Source organism: Pholcus phalangioides, unplaced genomic scaffold (genome assembly GCF_987345545.1).
Source record: "Pholcus phalangioides strain wild (caught in Gottingen) unplaced genomic scaffold, Ppha-v1.0 ptg000031l_1, whole genome shotgun sequence".
Classification (NCBI taxonomy): Eukaryota; Metazoa; Arthropoda; class Arachnida; order Araneae; family Pholcidae; genus Pholcus; species Pholcus phalangioides.
Genome location: NW_028301621.1, coordinates 4,194,189 through 4,217,104, shown reverse-complemented (window position 1 = coordinate 4,217,104; position 22,916 = coordinate 4,194,189).

The window sequence follows — 22,916 nt, the reverse complement described above, 5'->3', positions numbered from 1 at the left end:
AATTTCAAGCTAAAAGGAAACCATTAGGTGCATTTTATGGAGAATCAGATTTTGAATAAGAAAAAGTCAACCGTAACCGCGTAACTGGTACCCGTGACAAAAAAATCGAAAAAATCTGTTTCGAATGCCATAATTTTTCGGAGTCATTTTTCCAAGGGGGTGTACTGTGAATTTTTGAGAAAAAAAAATTTCAAGGTAAAAGGAAACCATTAGGTGCATTTTATAGAGAATCAGATTTCGAATAAGAAAAAGTCAACCGTAACCGCGTAACTGGTACCCGTGAGAAAAAAATCGAAAAAATCTGTTTCGAATGAAATGATTTTTCGGAGTCATTTTTCCAAGGGGGGGTACTGTGAAATTTTGAGAAAAAAAAATTTCAAGCTAAAAGGAAACCATTAGGTGCATTTTATAGAGAATCAGATTTCGAATAAGAAAAAGTCAACCGTAACCGCGTAACTGGTACCCGTGACAAAAAAATCGAAAAAATCTGTTTCGAATGCCATGATTTTTCGGAGTCATTTTTCCAAGGGGGGGTACTGTGAATTTTTGAGAAAAAAAAATTTCAAGCTAAAAGGAAACCATTAGGTGCATTTTATAGAGAATCAGATTTCGAATAAGAAAATGTCAACCGTAACCGCGTAACTTGTACCAGTGACAAAAAAATCGAAAAAATCTGTTTCGAATGCCATGATTTTTCGGAGTCATTTTTCCAAGGGGGGGGGGGTACTGTAGATTTTTGAGAAAAAAAAATTTCAAGCTAAAAGGAAACCATTAGGTGCATTTTATAGAGAATCAGATTTCGAATAAGAAAATGTCAACCGTAACCGCGTAACTTGTACCAGTGACAAAAAAATCGAAAAAATCTGTTTCGAATGCCATGATTTTTCGGAGTCATTTTTCCAAGGGGGGGTACTGTAGATTTTTGAGAAAAAAAAATTTCAAGCTAAAAGGAAACCATTAGGTGCATTTTATAGAGAATCAGATTTCGAATAAGAAAAAGTCAACCGTAACCGCGTAACTTGTACCAGTGACAAAAAAATCGAAAAAAATCTGTTTCGAATGCCATGATTTTTCGGAGTCATTTTTCCAAGGGGGGGTACTGTAGATTTTTGAGAAAAAAAAATTTCAAGGTAAAAGGAAACCATTAGGTGCATTTTATAGAGAATCAGATTTCGAATAAGAAAAAGTCAACCGTAACCGCGTAACTGGTACCCGTGACAAAAAAATCGAAAAAATCTGTTTCGAATGCCATGATTTTTCGGAGTCATTTTTCCAAGGGTTGGGTACTGTGAATTTTTGAGAAAAAAAATTTCAAGCTAAAAGGAAACCATTAGGTGCATTTTATAGAGAATCAGATTTCGAATAAGAAAAAGTCAACCGTAACCGCGTAACTGGTACCCGTGAGAAAAAAATCGAAAAAATCTGATTCGAATGCCATAATTTTTCGGAGTCATTTTTCCAAGGGGGTGTACTGTGAGTTTTTGAGAAAAAAAAATTTCAAGCTAAAAGGAAACCATTAGGTGCATTTTATAGAGAATCAGATTTCGAATAAGAAAATGTCAACCGTAACCGCGTAACTTGTACCAGTGACAAAAAAATCGAAAAAATCTGTTTCGAATGCCATGATTTTTCGGAGTCATTTTTCCAAGGGGGGGTACTGTGAATTTTTGAGAAAAAAAAATTTCAAGCTAAAAGGAAACCATTAGGTGCATTTTATAGAGAATCAGATTTCGAATAAGAAAAAGTCAACCGTAACCGCGTAACTTGTACCAGTGTAGATTTTTGAGAAAAAAAAATTTCAAGGTAAAAGGAAACCATTAGGTGCATTTTATAGAGAATCGGATTTCGAATAACAAAAAGTCAACCGTAACCGCGTAACTGGTACCCGTGACAAAAAAATCGAAAAAATCTGTTTCGAATGCCATGATTTTTCGGAGTCATTTTTCCAAGGGGGGGTACTGTAGATTTTTGAGAAAAAAAAATTTCAAGCTAAAAGGAAACCATTAGGTGCATTTTATAGAGAATCAGATTTCGAATAAGAAAAAGTCAACCGTAACCGCGTAACTGGTACCCGTGAGAAAAAAATCGAAAAAATCTGTTTCGAATGCCATGATTTTTCGGAGTCATTTTTCCAAGGGGGGGTACTGTGAATTTTTGAGAAAAAAAAATTTCAAGCTAAAAGGAAACCATTAGGTGCATTTTATAGAGAATCAGATTTCGAATAAGAAAAAGTCAACCGTAACCGCGTAACTGGTACCCGTGACAAAAAAATCGAAAAAATCTGTTTCGAATGCCATGATTTTTCGGAGTCATTTTTCCAAGGGGGGGTACTGTAGATTTTTGAGAAAAAAAAATTTCAAGGTAAAAGGAAATCATTAGGTGCATTTTATAGAGAATCAGATTTCGAATAAGAAAAAGTCAACCGTAACCGCGTAACTGGTACCAGTGACAAAAAAATCGAAAAAATCTGTTTCGAATGCCATGATTTTTCGGAGTCATTTTTCCAAGGGGGGGTACTGTAGAATTTTGAGAAAAAAAAATTTCAAGGTAAAAGGAAATCATTAGGTGCATTTTATAGAGAATCAGATTTCGAATAAGAAAAAGTCAACCGTAACCGCGTAACTGGTACCCGTGAGAAAAAAATCGAAAAAATCTGTTTCGAATGAAATGATTTTTCGGAGTCATTTTTCCAAGGGGGGGTACTGTGAAATTTTGAGAAAAAAAAATTTCAAGCTAGAAGGAAACCATTAGGTGCATTTTATAGAGAATCAGATTTCGAATAAGAAAAAGTCAACCGTAACCGCGTAACTTGTACCAGTGACAAAAAAATCGAAAAAATCTGTTTCGAATGCCATGATTTTTCGGAGTCATTTTTCCAAGGGGGGGGGGGGGTACTGTAGATTTTGAGAAAAAAAAATTTCAAGGTAAAAGGAAACCATTAGGTGCATTTTATAGAGAATCAGATTTCGAATAAGAAAAAGTCAACCGTAACCGCGTAACTTGTACCCGTGAGAAAAAAATCGAAAAAATCTGTTTCGAATGAAATGATTTTTCGGAGTCATTTTTCCAAGGGGGGTACTGTGAATTTTTGAGAAAAAAAAATTTCAAGCTAAAAGGAAACCATTAGGTGCATTTTATAGACAATCAGATTTCGAATAAGAAAAAGTCAACCGTAACCGCGTAACTGGTACCCGTGAGAAAAAAATCGAAAAAATCTGTTTCGAATGAAATGATTTTTCGGAGTCATTTTTCCAAGGGGGGTACTGTGAAATTTTGAGAAAAACAAATTTCAAGCTAAAAGGAAACCATTAGCTGCATTTTATAGAGAATCAGATTTCGAATAAGAAAAAGTCAACCGTAACCGCGTAACTTGTACCAGTGACAAAAAAATCGAAAAAATCTGTTTCGAATGCCATGATTTTTCGGAGTCATTTTTCCAAGGGGGGGTACTGTAGATTTTTGAGAAAAAAAAATTTCAAGGTAAAAGGAAATCATTAGGTGCATTTTATAGAGAATCAGATTTCGAATAAGAAAAAGTCAACCGTAACCGCGTAACTGGTACCCGTGAGAAAAAAATCGAAAAAATCTGTTTCGAATGAAATGATTTTTCGGAGTCATTTTTCCAAGGGGGGGTACTGTGAAATTTTGAGAAAAAAAAATTTCAAGCTAAAAGGAAACCATTAGGTGCATTTTATAGAGAATCAGATTTCGAATAAGAAAAAGTCAACCGTAACCGCGTAACTTGTACCAGTGACAAAAAAATCGAAAAAATCTGTTTCGAATGCCATGATTTTTCAGAGTCATTTTTCCAAGGGGGGGGGTACTGTAGATTTTTGAGAAAAAAAATTTCAAGGTAAAAGGAAACCATTAGGTGCATTTTATAGAGAATCAGATTTTTTCGATTTTTTTGTCACGGGTACCAGTTACGCGGTTACGGTTGACTTTTTCTTATTCGAAATCTGTTTCGAATGCCACGATTTTTCGGAGTCATTTTTCCAAGGGGGGGTACTGTAGATTTTTGAGAAAAAAAAATTTCAAGGTAAAAGGAAACCATTAGGTGCATTTTATAGAGAATCAGATTTCGAATAAGAAAAAGTCAACCGTAACCGCGTAACTGGTACCCGTGAGAAAAAAATCGAAAAAATCTGTTTCGAATGCCATGATTTTTCGGAGTCATTTTTCCAAGGGGGGGTACTGTGAATTTTTGAGAAAAAAAAAATTTCAAGCTAAAAGGAAACCATTAGATTTCGAATAAGAAAAAGTCAACCGTAACCGCGTAACTGGTACCCGTGAGAAAAAAATCGAAAAAATCTGTTTCGAATGAAATGATTTTTCGGAGTCATTTTTCCAAGGGGGGGTACTGTGAAATTTTGAGAAAAAAAAATTTCAAGCTAAAAGGAAACCATTAGGTGCATTTTATAGAGAATCAGATTTCGAATAAGAAAAAGTCAACCGTAACCGCGTAACTGGTACCCGTGACAAAAAAATCGAAAAAATCTGTTTCGAATGCCATGATTTTTCGGAGTCATTTTTCCAAGGGGGGGTACTGTGAATTTTTGAGAAAAAAAAAATTTCAAGCTAAAAGGAAACCATTAGGTGCATTTTATGGAGAATCAGATTTCGAATAAGAAAAAGTCAACCGTAACCGCGTAACTGGTACCCGTGACAAAAAAATCGAAAAAATCTGTTTCGAATGCCATAATTTTTCGGAGTCATTTTTCCAAGGGGGTGTACTGTGAATTTTTGAGAAAAAAAAATTTCAAGGTAAAAGGAAACCATTAGGTGCATTTTATAGAGAATCAGATTTCGAATAAGAAAAAGTCAACCGTAACCGCGTAACTGGTACCAGTGACAAAAAAATCGAAAAAATCTGTTTCGAATGCCATGATTTTTCGGAGTCATTTTTCCAAGGGGGGGTACTGTAGAATTTTGAGAAAAAAAAATTTCAAGGTAAAAGGAAATCATTAGGTGCATTTTATAGAGAATCAGATTTCGAATAAGAAAAAGTCAACCGTAACCGCGTAACTGGTACCCGTGAGAAAAAAATCGAAAAAATCTGTTTCGAATGAAATGATTTTTCGGAGTCATTTTTCCAAGGGGGGGTACTGTGAAATTTTGAGAAAAAAAAATTTCAAGCTAGAAGGAAACCATTAGGTGCATTTTATAGAGAATCAGATTTCGAATAAGAAAAAGTCAACCGTAACCGCGTAACTTGTACCAGTGACAAAAAAATCGAAAAAATCTGTTTCGAATGCCATGATTTTTCGGAGTCATTTTTCCAAGGGGGGGGGGGTACTGTAGATTTTGAGAAAAAAAAATTTCAAGGTAAAAGGAAACCATTAGGTGCATTTTATAGAGAATCAGATTTCGAATAAGAAAAAGTCAACCGTAACCGCGTAACTTGTACCCGTGAGAAAAAAATCGAAAAAATCTGTTTCGAATGAAATGATTTTTCGGAGTCATTTTTCCAAGGGGGGTACTGTGAATTTTTGAGAAAAAAAAATTTCAAGCTAAAAGGAAACCATTAGGTGCATTTTATAGACAATCAGATTTCGAATAAGAAAAAGTCAACCGTAACCGCGTAACTGGTACCCGTGAGAAAAAAATCGAAAAAATCTGTTTCGAATGAAATGATTTTTCGGAGTCATTTTTCCAAGGGGGGTACTGTGAAATTTTGAGAAAAACAAATTTCAAGCTAAAAGGAAACCATTAGCTGCATTTTATAGAGAATCAGATTTCGAATAAGAAAAAGTCAACCGTAACCGCGTAACTTGTACCAGTGACAAAAAAATCGAAAAAATCTGTTTCGAATGCCATGATTTTTCGGAGTCATTTTTCCAAGGGGGGGTACTGTAGATTTTTGAGAAAAAAAAATTTCAAGGTAAAAGGAAATCATTAGGTGCATTTTATAGAGAATCAGATTTCGAATAAGAAAAAGTCAACCGTAACCGCGTAACTTGTACCAGTGACAAAAAAATCGAAAAAATCTGTTTCGAATGCCATGATTTTTCAGAGTCATTTTTCCAAGGGGGGGGGTACTGTAGATTTTTGAGAAAAAAAATTTCAAGGTAAAAGGAAACCATTAGGTGCATTTTATAGAGAATCAGATTTTTTCGATTTTTTTGTCACGGGTACCAGTTACGCGGTTACGGTTGACTTTTTCTTATTCGAAATCTGTTTCGAATGCCACGATTTTTCGGAGTCATTTTTCCAAGGGGGGGTACTGTAGATTTTTGAGAAAAAAAAATTTCAAGGTAAAAGGAAACCATTAGGTGCATTTTATAGAGAATCAGATTTCGAATAAGAAAAAGTCAACCGTAACCGCGTAACTGGTACCCGTGAGAAAAAAATCGAAAAAATCTGTTTCGAATGCCATGATTTTTCGGAGTCATTTTTCCAAGGGGGGGTACTGTGAATTTTTGAGAAAAAAAAAATTTCAAGCTAAAAGGAAACCATTAGATTTCGAATAAGAAAAAGTCAACCGTAACCGCGTAACTGGTACCCGTGAGAAAAAAATCGAAAAAATCTGTTTCGAATGAAATGATTTTTCGGAGTCATTTTTCCAAGGGGGGGTACTGTGAAATTTTGAGAAAAAAAAATTTCAAGCTAAAAGGAAACCATTAGGTGCATTTTATAGAGAATCAGATTTCGAATAAGAAAAAGTCAACCGTAACCGCGTAACTGGTACCCGTGACAAAAAAATCGAAAAAATCTGTTTCGAATGCCATGATTTTTCGGAGTCATTTTTCCAAGGGGGGGTACTGTGAATTTTTGAGAAAAAAAAAATTTCAAGCTAAAAGGAAACCATTAGGTGCATTTTATGGAGAATGAGATTTCGAATAAGAAAAAGTCAACCGTAACCGCGTAACTGGTACCCGTGACAAAAAAATCGAAAAAATCTGTTTCGAATGCCATAATTTTTCGGAGTCATTTTTCCAAGGGGGTGTACTGTGAATTTTTGAGAAAAAAAAATTTCAAGGTAAAAGGAAACCATTAGGTGCATTTTATAGAGAATCAGATTTCGAATAAGAAAAAGTCAACCGTAACCGCGTAACTGGTACCCGTGAGAAAAAAATCGAAAAAATCTGTTTCGAATGAAATGATTTTTCGGAGTCATTTTTCCAAGGGGGGGTACTGTGAATTTTTGAGAAAAAAAAATTTCAAGGTAAAAGGAAACCATTAGGTGCATTTTATAGAGAATCAGATTTCGAATAAGAAAAAGTCAACCGTAACCGCGTAACTTGTACCCGTGACAAAAAAATCGAAAAAATCAGTTTCGAATGCCATGATTTTGCGGAGTCATTTTTCCAAGGGGGGGGGTACTGTAGATTTTGAGAAAAAAAATTTCAAGGTAAAAGGAAACCATTAGGTGCATTTTATAGAGAATCAGATTTCGAATAAGAAAAAGTCAACCGTAACCGCGTAACTTGTACCCGTGAGAAAAAAATCGAAAAAATCTGTTTCGAATGAAATGATTTTTCGGAGTCATTTTTCCAAGGGGGGGTACTGTGAATTTTTGAGAAAAAAAAATTTCAAGCTAAAAGGAAACCATTAGGTGCATTTTATAGACAATCAGATTTCGAATAAGAAAAAGTCAACCGTAACCGCGTAACTTGTACCCGTGATAAAAAAATGGAAAAAATCTGTTTCGAATGCCATGATTTTTCGGAGTCATTTTTCCAAGGGGGGGTACTGTGAATTTTTGAGAAAAAAAAAATTTCAAGCTAAAAGGAAACCATTAGGTGCATTTTATGGAGAATCAGATTTTGAATAAGAAAAAGTCAACCGTAACCGCGTAACTGGTACCCGTGACAAAAAAATCGAAAAAATCTGTTTCGAATGCCATAATTTTTCGGAGTCATTTTTCCAAGGGGGTGTACTGTGAATTTTTGAGAAAAAAAAATTTCAAGGTAAAAGGAAACCATTAGGTGCATTTTATAGAGAATCAGATTTCGAATAAGAAAAAGTCAACCGTAACCGCGTAACTGGTACCCGTGAGAAAAAAATCGAAAAAATCTGTTTCGAATGAAATGATTTTTCGGAGTCATTTTTCCAAGGGGGGGTACTGTGAAATTTTGAGAAAAAAAAATTTCAAGCTAAAAGGAAACCATTAGGTGCATTTTATAGAGAATCAGATTTCGAATAAGAAAAAGTCAACCGTAACCGCGTAACTGGTACCCGTGACAAAAAAATCGAAAAAATCTGTTTCGAATGCCATAATTTTTCGGAGTCATTTTTCCAAGGGGGTGTACTGTGAATTTTTGAGAAAAAAAAATTCCAAGGTAAAAGGAAACCATTAGGTGCATTTTATAGAGAATCAGATTTCGAATAAGAAAAAGTCAACCGTAACCGCGTAACTTGTACCCGTGACAAAAAAATCGAAAAAATCTGTTTCGAATGCCATGATTTTTCGGAGTCATTTTTCCAAGGGGGGGGGGGGTACTGTAGATCTTGAGAAAAAAAAATTTCAAGGTAAAAGGAAACCATTAGGTGCATTTTATAGAGAATCAGATTTCGAATAAGAAAAATTCAACCGTAACCGCGTAACTTGTACCCGTGAGAAAAAAATCGAAAAAATCTGTTTCGAATGAAATGATTTTTCGGAGTCGTTTTTCCAAGGGGGGGTACTGTGAAATTTTGAGAAAAAAAAATTTCAAGCTAAAAGGAAACCATTAGGTGCATTTTATAGAGAATCAGATTTCGAATAAGAAAAAGTCAACCGTAACCGCGTAACTGGTACCCGTGACAAAAAAATCGAAAAAATCTGTTTCGAATGCCATAATTTTTCGGAGTCATTTTTCCAAGGGGGTGTACTGTGAATTTTTGAGAAAAAAAAATTTCAAGGTAAAAGGAAACCATTAGGTGCATTTTATAGAGAATCAGATTTCGAATAAGAAAAAGTCAACCGTAACCGCGTAACTTGTACCCGTGACAAAAAAATCGAAAAAATCTGTTTCGAATGCCATAATTTTTCGGAGTCATTTTTCCAAGGGGGTGTACTGTGAATTTTTGAGAAAAAAAAATTTCAAGGTAAAAGGAAACCATTAGGTGCATTTTATAGAGAATCAGATTTCGAATAAGAAAAAGTCAACCGTAACCGCGTAACTTGTACCCGTGACAAAAAAATCGAAAAAATCTGTTTCGAATGCCATGATTTTGCGGAGTCATTTTTCCAAGGGGGGGGGGTACTGTAGATTTTGAGAAAAAAAATTTCAAGGTAAAAGGAAACCATTAGGTGCATTTTATAGAGAATCAGATTTCGAATAAGAAAAAGTCAACCGTAACCGCGTAACTTGTACCCGTGAGAAAAAAATCGAAAAAATCTGTTTCGAATGAAATGATTTTTCGGAGTCATTTTTCCAAGGGGGGGTACTGTGAATTTTTGAGAAAAAAAAATTTCAAGCTAAAAGGAAACCATTAGGTGCATTTTATAGACAATCAGATTTCGAATAAGAAAAAGTCAACCGTAACCGCGTAACTTGTACCCGTGATAAAAAAATCGAAAAAATCTGTTTCGAATGCCATGATTTTTCGGAGTCATTTTTCCAAGGGGGGGTACTGTGAATTTTTGAGAAAAAAAAAATTTCAAGCTAAAAGGAAACCATTAGGTGCATTTTATGGAGAATCAGATTTTGAATAAGAAAAAGTCAACCGTAACCGCGTAACTGGTACCCGTGACAAAAAAATCGAAAAAATCTGTTTCGAATGCCATAATTTTTCGGAGTCATTTTTCCAAGGGGGTGTACTGTGAATTTTTGAGAAAAAAAAATTTCAAGGTAAAAGGAAACCATTAGGTGCATTTTATAGAGAATCAGATTTCGAATAAGAAAAAGTCAACCGTAACCGCGTAACTGGTACCCGTGAGAAAAAAATCGAAAAAATCTGTTTCGAATGAAATGATTTTTCGGAGTCATTTTTCCAAGGGGGGGTACTGTGAAATTTTGAGAAAAAAAAATTTCAAGCTAAAAGGAAACCATTAGGTGCATTTTATAGAGAATCAGATTTCGAATAAGAAAAAGTCAACCGTAACCGCGTAACTGGTACCCGTGACAAAAAAATCGAAAAAATCTGTTTCGAATGCCATAATTTTTCGGAGTCATTTTTCCAAGGGGGTGTACTGTGAATTTTTGAGAAAAAAAAATTCCAAGGTAAAAGGAAACCATTAGGTGCATTTTATAGAGAATCAGATTTCGAATAAGAAAAAGTCAACCGTAACCGCGTAACTTGTACCCGTGACAAAAAAATCGAAAAAATCTGTTTCGAATGCCATGATTTTTCGGAGTCATTTTTCCAAGGGGGGGGGGTACTGTAGATCTTGAGAAAAAAAAATTTCAAGGTAAAAGGAAACCATTAGGTGCATTTTATAGAGAATCAGATTTCGAATAAGAAAAATTCAACCGTAACCGCGTAACTTGTACCCGTGAGAAAAAAATCGAAAAAATCTGTTTCGAATGAAATGATTTTTCGGAGTCGTTTTTCCAAGGGGGGGTACTGTGAAATTTTGAGAAAAAAAAATTTCAAGCTAAAAGGAAACCATTAGGTGCATTTTATAGAGAATCAGATTTCGAATAAGAAAAAGTCAACCGTAACCGCGTAACTGGTACCCGTGACAAAAAAATCGAAAAAATCTGTTTCGAATGCCATAATTTTTCGGAGTCATTTTTCCAAGGGGGTGTACTGTGAATTTTTGAGAAAAAAAAATTTCAAGGTAAAAGGAAACCATTAGGTGCATTTTATAGAGAATCAGATTTCGAATAAGAAAAAGTCAACCGTAACCGCGTAACTTGTACCCGTGACAAAAAAATCGAAAAAATCTGTTTCGAATGCCATAATTTTTCGGAGTCATTTTTCCAAGGGGGTGTACTGTGAATTTTTGAGAAAAAAAAATTTCAAGGTAAAAGGAAACCATTAGGTGCATTTTATAGAGAATCAGATTTCGAATAAGAAAAAGTCAACCGTAACCGCGTAACTTGTACCCGTGACAAAAAAATCGAAAAAATCTGTTTCGAATGCCATGATTTTGCGGAGTCATTTTTCCAAGAGGGGTGGGGGGTACTGTAGATTTTGAGAAAAAAAATTTCAAGGTAAAAGGAAACCATTAGGTGCATTTTATAGAGAATCAGATTTCGAATAAGAAAAAGTCAACCGTAACCGCGTAACTTGTACCCGTGAGAAAAAAATCGAAAAAATCTGTTTCGAATGAAATGATTTTTCGGAGTCATTTTTCCAAGGGGGGGTACTGTGAATTTTTGAGAAAAAAAAATTTCAAGCTAAAAGGAAACCATTAGGTGCATTTTATAGACAATCAGATTTCGAATAAGAAAAAGTCAACCGTAACCGCGTAACTTGTACCCGTGAGAAAAAAATCGAAAAAATCTGTTTCGAATGCCATGATTTTTCGGAGTCATTTTTCCAAGGGGGGGTACTGTGAATTTTTGAGAAAAAAAAAATTTCAAGCTAAAAGGAAACCATTAGGTGCATTTTATGGAGAATCAGATTTCGAATAAGAAAAAGTCAACCGTAACCGCGTAACTGGTACCCGTGACAAAAAAATCGAAAAAATCTGTTTCGAATGCCATAATTTTTCGGAGTCATTTTTCCAAGGGGGTGTACTGTGAATTTTTGAGAAAAAAAAATTTCAAGGTAAAAGGAAACCATTAGGTGCATTTTATAGAGAATCAGATTTCGAATAAGAAAAAGTCAACCGTAACCGCGTAACTGGTACCCGTGAGAAAAAAATCGAAAAAATCTGTTTCGAATGAAATGATTTTTCGGAGTCATTTTTCCAAGGGGGGGTACTGTGAAATTTTGAGAAAAAAAAATTTCAAGCTAAAAGGAAACCATTAGGTGCATTTTATAGAGAATCAGATTTCGAATAAGAAAAAGTCAACCGTAACCGCGTAACTGGTACCCGTGACAAAAAAATCGAAAAAATCTGTTTCGAATGCCATAATTTTTCGGAGTCATTTTTCCAAGGGGGTGTACTGTGAATTTTTGAGAAAAAAAAATTCCAAGGTAAAAGGAAACCATTAGGTGCATTTTATAGAGAATCAGATTTCGAATAAGAAAAAGTCAACCGTAACCGCGTAACTTGTACCCGTGACAAAAAAATCGAAAAAATCTGTTTCGAATGCCATGATTTTTCGGAGTCATTTTTCCAAGGGGGGGGGGTACTGTAGATTTTGAGAAAAAAAAATTTCAAGGTAAAAGGAAACCATTAGGTGCATTTTATAGAGAATCAGATTTCGAATAAGAAAAAGTCAACCGTAACCGCGTAACTTGTACCCGTGAGAAAAAAATCGAAAAAATCTGTTTCGAATGAAATGATTTTTCGGAGTCGTTTTTCCAAGGGGGGGTACTGTGAATTTTTGAGAAAAAAAAATTTCAAGCTAAAAGGAAACCATTAGGTGCATTTTATAGAGAATCAGATTTCGAATAAGAAAAAGTCAACCGTAACCGCGTAACTGGTACCCGTGAGAAAAAAATCGAAAAAATCTGTTTCGAATGAAATGATTTTTCGGAGTCATTTTTCCAAGGGGGGGTACTGTGAAATTTTGAGAAAAAAAAATTTCAAGCTAAAAGGAAACCATTAGGTGCATTTTATAGAGAATCAGATTTCGAATAAGAAAAAGTCAACCGTAACCGCGTAACTGGTACCCGTGACAAAAAAATCGAAAAAATCTGTTTCGAATGCCATAATTTTTCGGAGTCATTTTTCCAAGGGGGTGTACTGTGAATTTTTGAGAAAAAAAAATTCCAAGGTAAAAGGAAACCATTAGGTGCATTTTATAGAGAATCAGATTTCGAATAAGAAAAAGTCAACCGTAACCGCGTAACTTGTACCCGTGACAAAAAAATCGAAAAAATCTGTTTCGAATGCCATGATTTTTCGGAGTCATTTTTCCAAGGGGGGGGGGGGGTACTGTAGATTTTGAGAAAAAAAAATTTCAAGGTAAAAGGAAACCATTAGGTGCATTTTATAGAGAATCAGATTTCGAATAAGAAAAATTCAACCGTAACCGCGTAACTTGTACCCGTGAGAAAAAAATCGAAAAAATCTGTTTCGAATGAAATGATTTTTCGGAGTCGTTTTTCCAAGGGGGGGTACTGTGAAATTTTGAGAAAAAAAAATTTCAAGCTAAAAGGAAACCATTAGGTGCATTTTATAGAGAATCAGATTTCGAATAAGAAAAAGTCAACCGTAACCGCGTAACTGGTACCCGTGACAAAAAAATCGAAAAAATCTGTTTCGAATGCCATAATTTTTCGGAGTCATTTTTCCAAGGGGGTGTACTGTGAATTTTTGAGAAAAAAAAATTTCAAGGTAAAAGGAAACCATTAGGTGCATTTTATAGAGAATCAGATTTCGAATAAGAAAAAGTCAACCGTAACCGCGTAACTTGTACCCGTGACAAAAAAATCGAAAAAATCTGTTTCGAATGCCATAATTTTTCGGAGTCATTTTTCCAAGGGGGTGTACTGTGAATTTTTGAGAAAAAAAAATTTCAAGGTAAAAGGAAACCATTAGGTGCATTTTATAGAGAATCAGATTTCGAATAAGAAAAAGTCAACCGTAACCGCGTAACTTGTACCCGTGACAAAAAAATCGAAAAAATCTGTTTCGAATGCCATGATTTTGCGGAGTCATTTTTCCAAGGGGGGGGGGGTACTGTAGATTTTGAGAAAAAAAATTTCAAGGTAAAAGGAAACCATTAGGTGCATTTTATAGAGAATCAGATTTCGAATAAGAAAAAGTCAACCGTAACCGCGTAACTGGTACCCGTGACAAAAAAATCGAAAAAATCTGTTTCGAATGCCATAATTTTTCGGAGTCATTTTTCCAAGGGGGTGTACTGTGAATTTTTGAGAAAAAAAAATTCCAAGGTAAAAGGAAACCATTAGGTGCATTTTATAGAGAATCAGATTTCGAATAAGAAAAAGTCAACCGTAACCGCGTAACTTGTACCCGTGACAAAAAAATCGAAAAAATCTGTTTCGAATGCCATGATTTTTCGGAGTCATTTTTCCAAGGGGGGGGGGGTACTGTAGATTTTGAGAAAAAAAAATTTCAAGGTAAAAGGAAACCATTAGGTGCATTTTATAGAGAATCAGATTTCGAATAAGAAAAAGTCAACCGTAACCGCGTAACTTGTACCCGTGAGAAAAAAATCGAAAAAATCTGTTTCGAATGAAATGATTTTTCGGAGTCATTTTTGCAAGGGGGGGTACTGTAGATTTTTGAGAAAAAAAAATTTCAAGGTAAAAGGAAACCATTAGGTGCATTTTATAGAGAATCAGATTTCGAATAAGAAAAATTCAACCGTAACCGCGTAACTTGTACCCGTGAGAAAAAAATCGAAAAAATCTGTTTCGAATGAAATGATTTTTCGGAGTCGTTTTTCCAAGGGGGGGTACTGTGAAATTTTGAGAAAAAAAAATTTCAAGCTAAAAGGAAACCATTAGGTGCATTTTATAGAGAATCAGATTTCGAATAAGAAAAAGTCAACCGTAACCGCGTAACTGGTACCCGTGACAAAAAAATCGAAAAAATCTGTTTCGAATGCCATAATTTTTCGGAGTCATTTTTCCAAGGGGGTGTACTGTGAATTTTTGAGAAAAAAAAATTTCAAGGTAAAAGGAAACCATTAGGTGCATTTTATAGAGAATCAGATTTCGAATAAGAAAAAGTCAACCGTAACCGCGTAACTTGTACCCGTGACAAAAAAATCGAAAAAATCTGTTTCGAATGCCATAATTTTTCGGAGTCATTTTTCCAAGGGGGTGTACTGTGAATTTTTGAGAAAAAAAAATTTCAAGGTAAAAGGAAACCATTAGGTGCATTTTATAGAGAATCAGATTTCGAATAAGAAAAAGTCAACCGTAACCGCGTAACTTGTACCCGTGACAAAAAAATCGAAAAAATCTGTTTCGAATGCCATGATTTTGCGGAGTCATTTTTCCAAGGGGGGGGGGGGTACTGTAGATTTTGAGAAAAAAAATTTCAAGGTAAAAGGAAACCATTAGGTGCATTTTATAGAGAATCAGATTTCGAATAAGAAAAAGTCAACCGTAACCGCGTAACTGGTACCCGTGACAAAAAAATCGAAAAAATCTGTTTCGAATGCCATAATTTTTCGGAGTCATTTTTCCAAGGGGGTGTACTGTGAATTTTTGAGAAAAAAAAATTCCAAGGTAAAAGGAAACCATTAGGTGCATTTTATAGAGAATCAGATTTCGAATAAGAAAAAGTCAACCGTAACCGCGTAACTTGTACCCGTGACAAAAAAATCGAAAAAATCTGTTTCGAATGCCATGATTTTTCGGAGTCATTTTTCCAAGGGGGGGGGGGTACTGTAGATTTTGAGAAAAAAAAATTTCAAGGTAAAAGGAAACCATTAGGTGCATTTTATAGAGAATCAGATTTCGAATAAGAAAAAGTCAACCGTAACCGCGTAACTTGTACCCGTGAGAAAAAAATCGAAAAAATCTGTTTCGAATGAAATGATTTTTCGGAGTCATTTTTGCAAGGGGGGGTACTGTAGATTTTTGAGAAAAAAAAATTTCAAGGTAAAAGGAAATCATTAGGTGCATTTTATAGAGAATCAGATTTCGAATAAGAAAAAGTCAACCGTAACCGCGTAACTGGTACCCATGAGAAAAAAATCGAAAAAATCTGTTTCGAATGAAATGATTTTTCGGAGTCATTTTTCCAAGGGGGGGGTACTGTGAAATTTTGAGAAAAAAAAATTTCAAGCTAAAAGGAAACCATTAGGTGCATTTTATAGAGAATCAGATTTCGAATAAGAAAAAGTCAACCGTAACCGCGTAACTTGTACCAGTGACAAAAAAATCGAAAAAATCTGTTTCGAATGCCATGATTTTTCAGAGTCATTTTTCCAAGGGGGGGGTACTGTAGATTTTTGAGAAAAAAAAATTTCAAGGTAAAAGGAAACCATTAGGTGCATTTTATAGAGAATCAGATTTTTTCGATTTTTTTGTCACGGGTACCAGTTACGCGGTTACGGTTGACTTTTTCTTATTCGAAATCTGTTTCGAATGCCATGATTTTTCGGAGTCATTTTTCCAAGGGGGGGTACTGTAGATTTTTGAGAAAAAAAAATTTCAAGCTAAAAGGAAACCATTAGGTGCATTTTATAGAGAATCAGATTTCGAATAAGAAAAAGTCAACCGTAACCGCGTAACTGGTACCCGTGAGAAAAAAATCGAAAAAATCTGTTTCGAATGCCATGATTTTTCGGAGTCGATTTTCCAAGGGGGGGTACTGTGAATTTTTGAGAAAAAAAAATTTCAAGCTAAAAGGAAACCATTAGGTGCATTTTATAGAGAATCAGATTTCGAATAAGAAAAAGTCAACCGTAACCGCGTAACTGGTACCCGTGAGAAAAAAATCGAATAAATCTGTTTCGAATGAAATGATTTTTCGGAGTCATTTTTCCAAGGGGGGGTACTGTGAAATTTTGAGGAAAAAAAATTTCAAGCTAAAAGGAAACCATTAGCTGCATTTTATAGAGAATCAGATTTCGAATAAGAAAAAGTCAACCGTAACCGCGTAACTTGTACCAGTGACAAAAAAATCGAAAAAATCTGTTTCGAATGCCATGATTTTTCGGAGTCATTTTTCCAAGGGGGGGTACTGTAGATTTTTGAGAAAAAAAAATTTCAAGGTAAAAGGAAACCATTAGGTGCATTTTATAGAGAATCAGATTTTTTCGATTTTTTTGTCACGGGTACCAGTTACGCGGTTACGGTTGACTTTTTCTTATTCGAAATCTGTTTCGAATGCCATGATTTTTCGGAGTCATTTTTCCAAGGGGGGGTACTGTAGATTTTTGAGAAAAAAAAATTTCAAGCTAAAAGGAAACCATTAGGTGCATTTTATAGAGAATCAGATTTCGAATAAGAAAAAGTCAACCGTAACCGCGTAACTGGTACCCGTGAGAAAAAAATCTAAAAAATCTGTTTCGAATGCCATGATTTTTCGGAGTCATTTTTCCAATGGGGGGTACTGTGAATTTTTGAGAAAAAAAAATTTCAAGCTAAAAGGAAACCATTAGGTGCATTTTATAGAGAATCAGATTTCGAATAAGAAAAAGTCAACCGTAACCGCGTAACTGGTACCCGTGAGAAAAAAATCGAAAAAATCTGTTTCGAATGCCATGATTTTTCGGAGTCATTTTTCCAAGGGGGGGTACTGTAGATTTTTGAGAAAAAAAAAATTCAAGGTAAAAGGAAACCATTAGGTGCATTTTGTAGAGAATCAGATTTCGAATAAGAAAAAGTCAACCGTAACCGCGTAACTGGTACCCGTGAGAAAAAAATCGAAAAAATCTGATTCAAATGCCATAATTTTTCGGAGTCATTTTTCCAAGGGGGTGTACTGTGAATTTTTGAGAAAAAAAAATTTCAAGGTAAAAGGAAACCATTAGGTGCATTTTATAGAGAATCAGATTTCGAATAAGAAAAAGTCAACCGTAACCGCGTAACTGGTACCCGTGAGAAAAAAATCGAAAAAATCTGATTCGAATGCCATAATTTTTCGGAGTCATTTTTCCAAGGGGGTGTACTGTGAATTTTTGAGAAAAAAAAATTTCAAGGTAAAAGGAAACCATTAGGTGCATTTTATAGAGAATCAGATTTCGAATAAGAAAAAGTCAACCGTAACCGCGTAACTTGTACCCGTGAGAAAAAAATCGAAAAAATCTGTTTCGAATGCCATGATTTTTCGGAGTCATTTTTCCAAGGGGGGGTACTGTAGATTTTTGAGAAAAAAAAATTTCAAGGTAAAAGGAAATCATTAGGTGCATTTTATAGAGAATCAGATTTCGAATAAGAAAAAGTCAACCGTAACCGCGTAACTGGTACCCGTGAGAAAAAAATCGAAAAAATCTGTTTCGAATGAAATGATTTTTCGGAGTCATTTTTCCAAGGGGGGGTACTGTGAAATTTTGAGAAAAAAAATTTCAAGCTAAAAGGAAACCATTAGGTGCATTTTATAGAGAATCAGATTTCGAATAAGAAAAAGTCAACCGTAACCGCGTAACTTGTACCAGTGACAAAAAAATCGAAAAAATCTGTTTCGAATGCCATGATTTTTCAGAGTCATTTTTCCAAGGGGGGGGTACTGTAGATTTTTGAGAAAAAAAAATTTCAAGGAAAAAGGAAACCATTAGGTGCATTTTATAGAGAATCAGATTTTTTCGATTTTTTTGTCACGGGTACCAGTTACGCGGTTACGGTTGACTTTTTCTTATTCGAAATCTGTTTCGAATGCCATGATTTTTCGGAGTCATTTTTCCAAGGGGGGGTACTGTAGATTTTTGAGAAAAAAAAATTTCAAGCTAAAAGGAAACCATTAGGTGCATTTTATAGAGAATCAGATTTCGAATAAGAAAAAGTCAACCGTAACCGCGTAACTGGTACCCGTGAGAAAAAAATCGAAAAAATCTGTTTCGAATGCCATGATTTTTCGGAGTCATTTTTCCAAGGGGGGGTACTGTGAATTTTTGAGAAAAAAAAATTTCAAGCTAAAAGGAAACCATTAGGTGCATTTTATAGAGAATCAGATTTCGAATAAGAAAAAGTCAACCGTAACCGCGTAACTGGTACCCGTGAGAAAAAAATCGAAAAAATCTGATTCGAATGCCATGATTTTTCGGAGTCATTTTTCCAAGGGGGGGTACTGTGAATTTTTGAAAAAAAATAATTTCTATCTAAAAGGAAACCATTAGGTGCATTTTATAGAGAATCAGATTTCGAATAAGAAAAAGTCAACCGTAACCGCGTAACTTGTACCAGTGACAAAAAAATCGAAAAAATCTGTTTCGAATGCCATAATTTTTCGGAGTCATTTTTCCAAGGGGGTGTACTGTGAATTTTTGAGAAAAAAAAATTTCAAGGTAAAAGGAAACCATTAGGTGCATTTTATAGAGAATCAGATTTCGAATAAGAAAAAGTCAACCGTAACCGCGTAACTGGTACCCGTGAGAAAAAAATCGAAAAAATCTGATTCGAATGCCATAATTTTTCGGAGTCATTTTTCCAAGGGGGTGTACTGTGAATTTTTGAGAAAAAAAAATTTCAAGGTAAAAGGAAACCATTAGGTGCATTTTATAGAGAATCAGATTTCGAATAAGAAAAAGTCAACCGTAACCGCGTAACTTGTACCCGTGAGAAAAAAATCGAAAAAATCTGTTTCGAATGCCATGATTTTTCGGAGTCATTTTTCCAAGGGGGGGGTACTGTAGATTTTTGAGAAAAAAAAATTTCAAGGTAAAAGGAAATCATTAGGTGCATTTTATAGAGAATCAGATTTCGAATAAGAAAAAGTCAACCGTAACCGCGTAACTGGTACCCGTGAGAAAAAAATCGAAAAAATCTGTTTCGAATGAAATGATTTTTCGGATTCATTTTTCCAAGGGGGGTACTGTGAAATTTTGAGAAAAAAAAATTTCAAGCAAAAAGGAAACCATTAGGTGCATTTTATAGAGAATCAGATTTCGAATAAGAAAAAGTCAACCGTAACCGCGTAACTTGTACCAGTGACAAAAAAATCGAAAAAATCTGATTCGAATGCCATGATTTTTCGGAGTCATTTTTCCAAGGGGGGGTACTGTGAATTTTTGAGAAAAAAAAATTTCAAGCTAAAAGGAAACCATTAGGTGCATTTTATAGAGAATCAGATTTCGAATAAGAAAAAGTCAACCGTAACCGCGTAACTTGTACCAGTGACAAAAAAATCGAAAAAATCTGTTTCGAATGCCATGATTTTTCGGAGTCATTTTTCCAAGGGGGTGTACTGTGAATTTTTGAGAAAAAAAAATTTCAAGGTAAAAGGAAACCATTAGGTGCATTTTATAGAGAATCAGATTTCGAATAAGAAAAAGTCAACCGTAACCGCGTAACTTGTACCCGTGAGAAAAAAATCGAAAAAATCTGTTTCGAATGCCATGATTTTTCGGAGTCATTTTTCCAAGGGGGGGGTACTGTAGATTTTTGAGAAAAAAAAATTTCAAGGTAAAAGGAAATCATTAGGTGCATTTTATAGAGAATCAGATTTCGAATAAGAAAAAGTCAACCGTAACCGCGTAACTGGTACCCGTGAGAAAAAAATCGAAAAAATCTGTTTCGAATGAAATGATTTTTCGGATTCATTTTTCCAAGGGGGGTACTGTGAAATTTTGAGAAAAAAAAATTTCAAGCAAAAAGGAAACCATTAGGTGCATTTTATAGAGAATCAGATTTCGAATAAGAAAAAGTCAACCGTAACCGCGTAACTTGTACCAGTGACAAAAAAATCGAAAAAATCTGATTCGAATGCCATGATTTTTCGGAGTCATTTTTCCAAGGGGGGGTACTGTGAATTTTTGAGAAAAAAAAATTTCAAGCTAAAAGGAAACCATTAGGTGCATTTTATAGAGAATCAGATTTCGAATAAGAAAAAGTCAACCGTAACCGCGTAACTTGTACCAGTGACAAAAAAATCGAAAAAATCTGTTTCGAATGCCATGATTTTTCGGAGTCATTTTTCCAAGGGGGGGGTACTGTAGATTTTTGAGAAAAAAAAATTTCAAGGTAAAAGGAAACCATTAGGTGCATTTTATAGAGAATCAGATTTCGAATAAGAAAAAGTCAACCGTAACCGCGTAACTTGTACCAGTGACAAAAAAATCGAAAAAATCTGTTTCGAATGCCATGATTTTTCGGAGTCATTTTTCCAAGGAAGGGTACTGTAGATTTTTAAGAAAAAAAAATTTCAAGGTAAAAGGAAATCATTAGGTGCATTTTATAGAGAATCAGATTTCGAATAAGAAAAAGTCAACCGTAACCGCGTAACTGGTACCCGTGAGAAAAAAATCTAAAAAATCTGTTTCGAATGCCATGATTTTTCGGAGTCATTTTTCCAATGGGGGGTACTGTGAATTTTTGAGAAAAAAAAATTTCAAGCTAAAAGGAAACCATTAGGTGCATTTTATAGAGAATCAGATTTCGAATAAGAAAAAGTCAACCGTAACCGCGTAACTGGTACCCGTGAGAAAAAAATCGAAAAAATCTGTTTCGAATGCCATGATTTTTCGGAGTCATTTTTCCAAGGGGGGGTACTGTAGATTTTTGAGAAAAAAAAATTTCAAGGTAAAAGGAAACCATTAGGTGCATTTTGTAGAGAATCAGATTTCGAATAAGAAAAAGTCAACCGTAACCGCGTAACTGGTACCCGTGAGAAAAAAATCGAAAAAATCTGATTCAAATGCCATAATTTTTCGGAGTCATTTTTCCAAGGGGGTGTACTGTGAATTTTTGAGAAAAAAAAATTTCAAGGTAAAAGGAAACCATTAGGTGCATTTTATAGAGAATCAGATTTCGAATAAGAAAAAGTCAACCGTAACCGCGTAACTGGTACCCGTGAGAAAAAAATCGAAAAAATCTGATTCGAATGCCATAATTTTTCGGAGTCATTTTTCCAAGGGGGTGTACTGTGAATTTTTGAGAAAAAAAAATTTCAAGGTAAAAGGAAACCATTAGGTGCATTTTATAGAGAATCAGATTTCGAATAAGAAAAAGTCAACCGTAACCGCGTAACTTGTACCCGTGAGAAAAAAATCGAAAAAATCTGTTTCGAATGCCATGATTTTTCGGAGTCATTTTTCCAAGGGGGGGTACTGTAGATTTTTGAGAAAAAAAAATTTCAAGGTAAAAGGAAATCATTAGGTGCATTTTATAGAGAATCAGATTTCGAATAAGAAAAAGTCAACCGTAACCGCGTAACTGGTACCCGTGAGAAAAAAATCGAAAAAATCTGTTTCGAATGAAATGATTTTTCGGAGTCATTTTTCCAAGGAAGGGTACTGTAGATTTTTAAGAAAAAAAAATTTCAAGGTAAAAGGAAATCATTAGGTGCATTTTATAGAGAATCAGATTTCGAATAAGAAAAAGTCAACCGTAACCGCGTAAATGGTACCCGTGAGAAAAAAATCGAAAAAATCTGTTTCGAATGAAATGATTTTTCGGAGTCATTTTTCCAAGGGGGGGTACTGTGAAATTTTGAGAAAAAAAATTTCAAGCTAAAAGGAAACCATTAGGTGCATTTTATAGAGAATCAGATTTCGAATAAGAAAAAGTCAACCGTAACCGCGTAACTTGTACCAGTGACAAAAAAATCGAAAAAATCTGTTTCGAATGCCATGATTTTTCGGAGTCATTTTTCCAAGGGGGGGGTACTGTAGATTTTTGAGAAAAAAAAATTTCAAGGTAAAAGGAAACCATTAGGTGCATTTTATAGAGAATCAGATTTCGAATAAGAAAAAGTCAACCGTAACCGCGTAACTTGTACCAGTGACAAAAAAATCGAAAAAATCTGTTTCGAATGCCATGATTTTTCGGAGTCATTTTTCCAAGGAAGGGTACTGTAGATTTTTAAGAAAAAAAAATTTCAAGGTAAAAGGAAATCATTAGGTGCATTTTATAGAGAATCAGATTTCGAATAAGAAAAAGTCAACCGTAACCGCGTAACTGGTACCCGTGAGAAAAAAATCTAAAAAATCTGTTTCGAATGCCATGATTTTTCGGAGTCATTTTTCCAATGGGGGGTACTGTGAATTTTTGAGAAAAAAAAATTTCAAGCTAAAAGGAAACCATTAGGTGCATTTTATAGAGAATCAGATTTCGAATAAGAAAAAGTCAACCGTAACCGCGTAACTGGTACCCGTGAGAAAAAAATCGAAAAAATCTGTTTCGAATGCCATGATTTTTCGGAGTCATTTTTCCAAGGGGGGGTACTGTAGATTTTTGAGAAAAAAAAATTTCAAGGTAAAAGGAAACCATTAGGTGCATTTTGTAGAGAATCAGATTTCGAATAAGAAAAAGTCAACCGTAACCGCGTAACTGGTACCCGTGAGAAA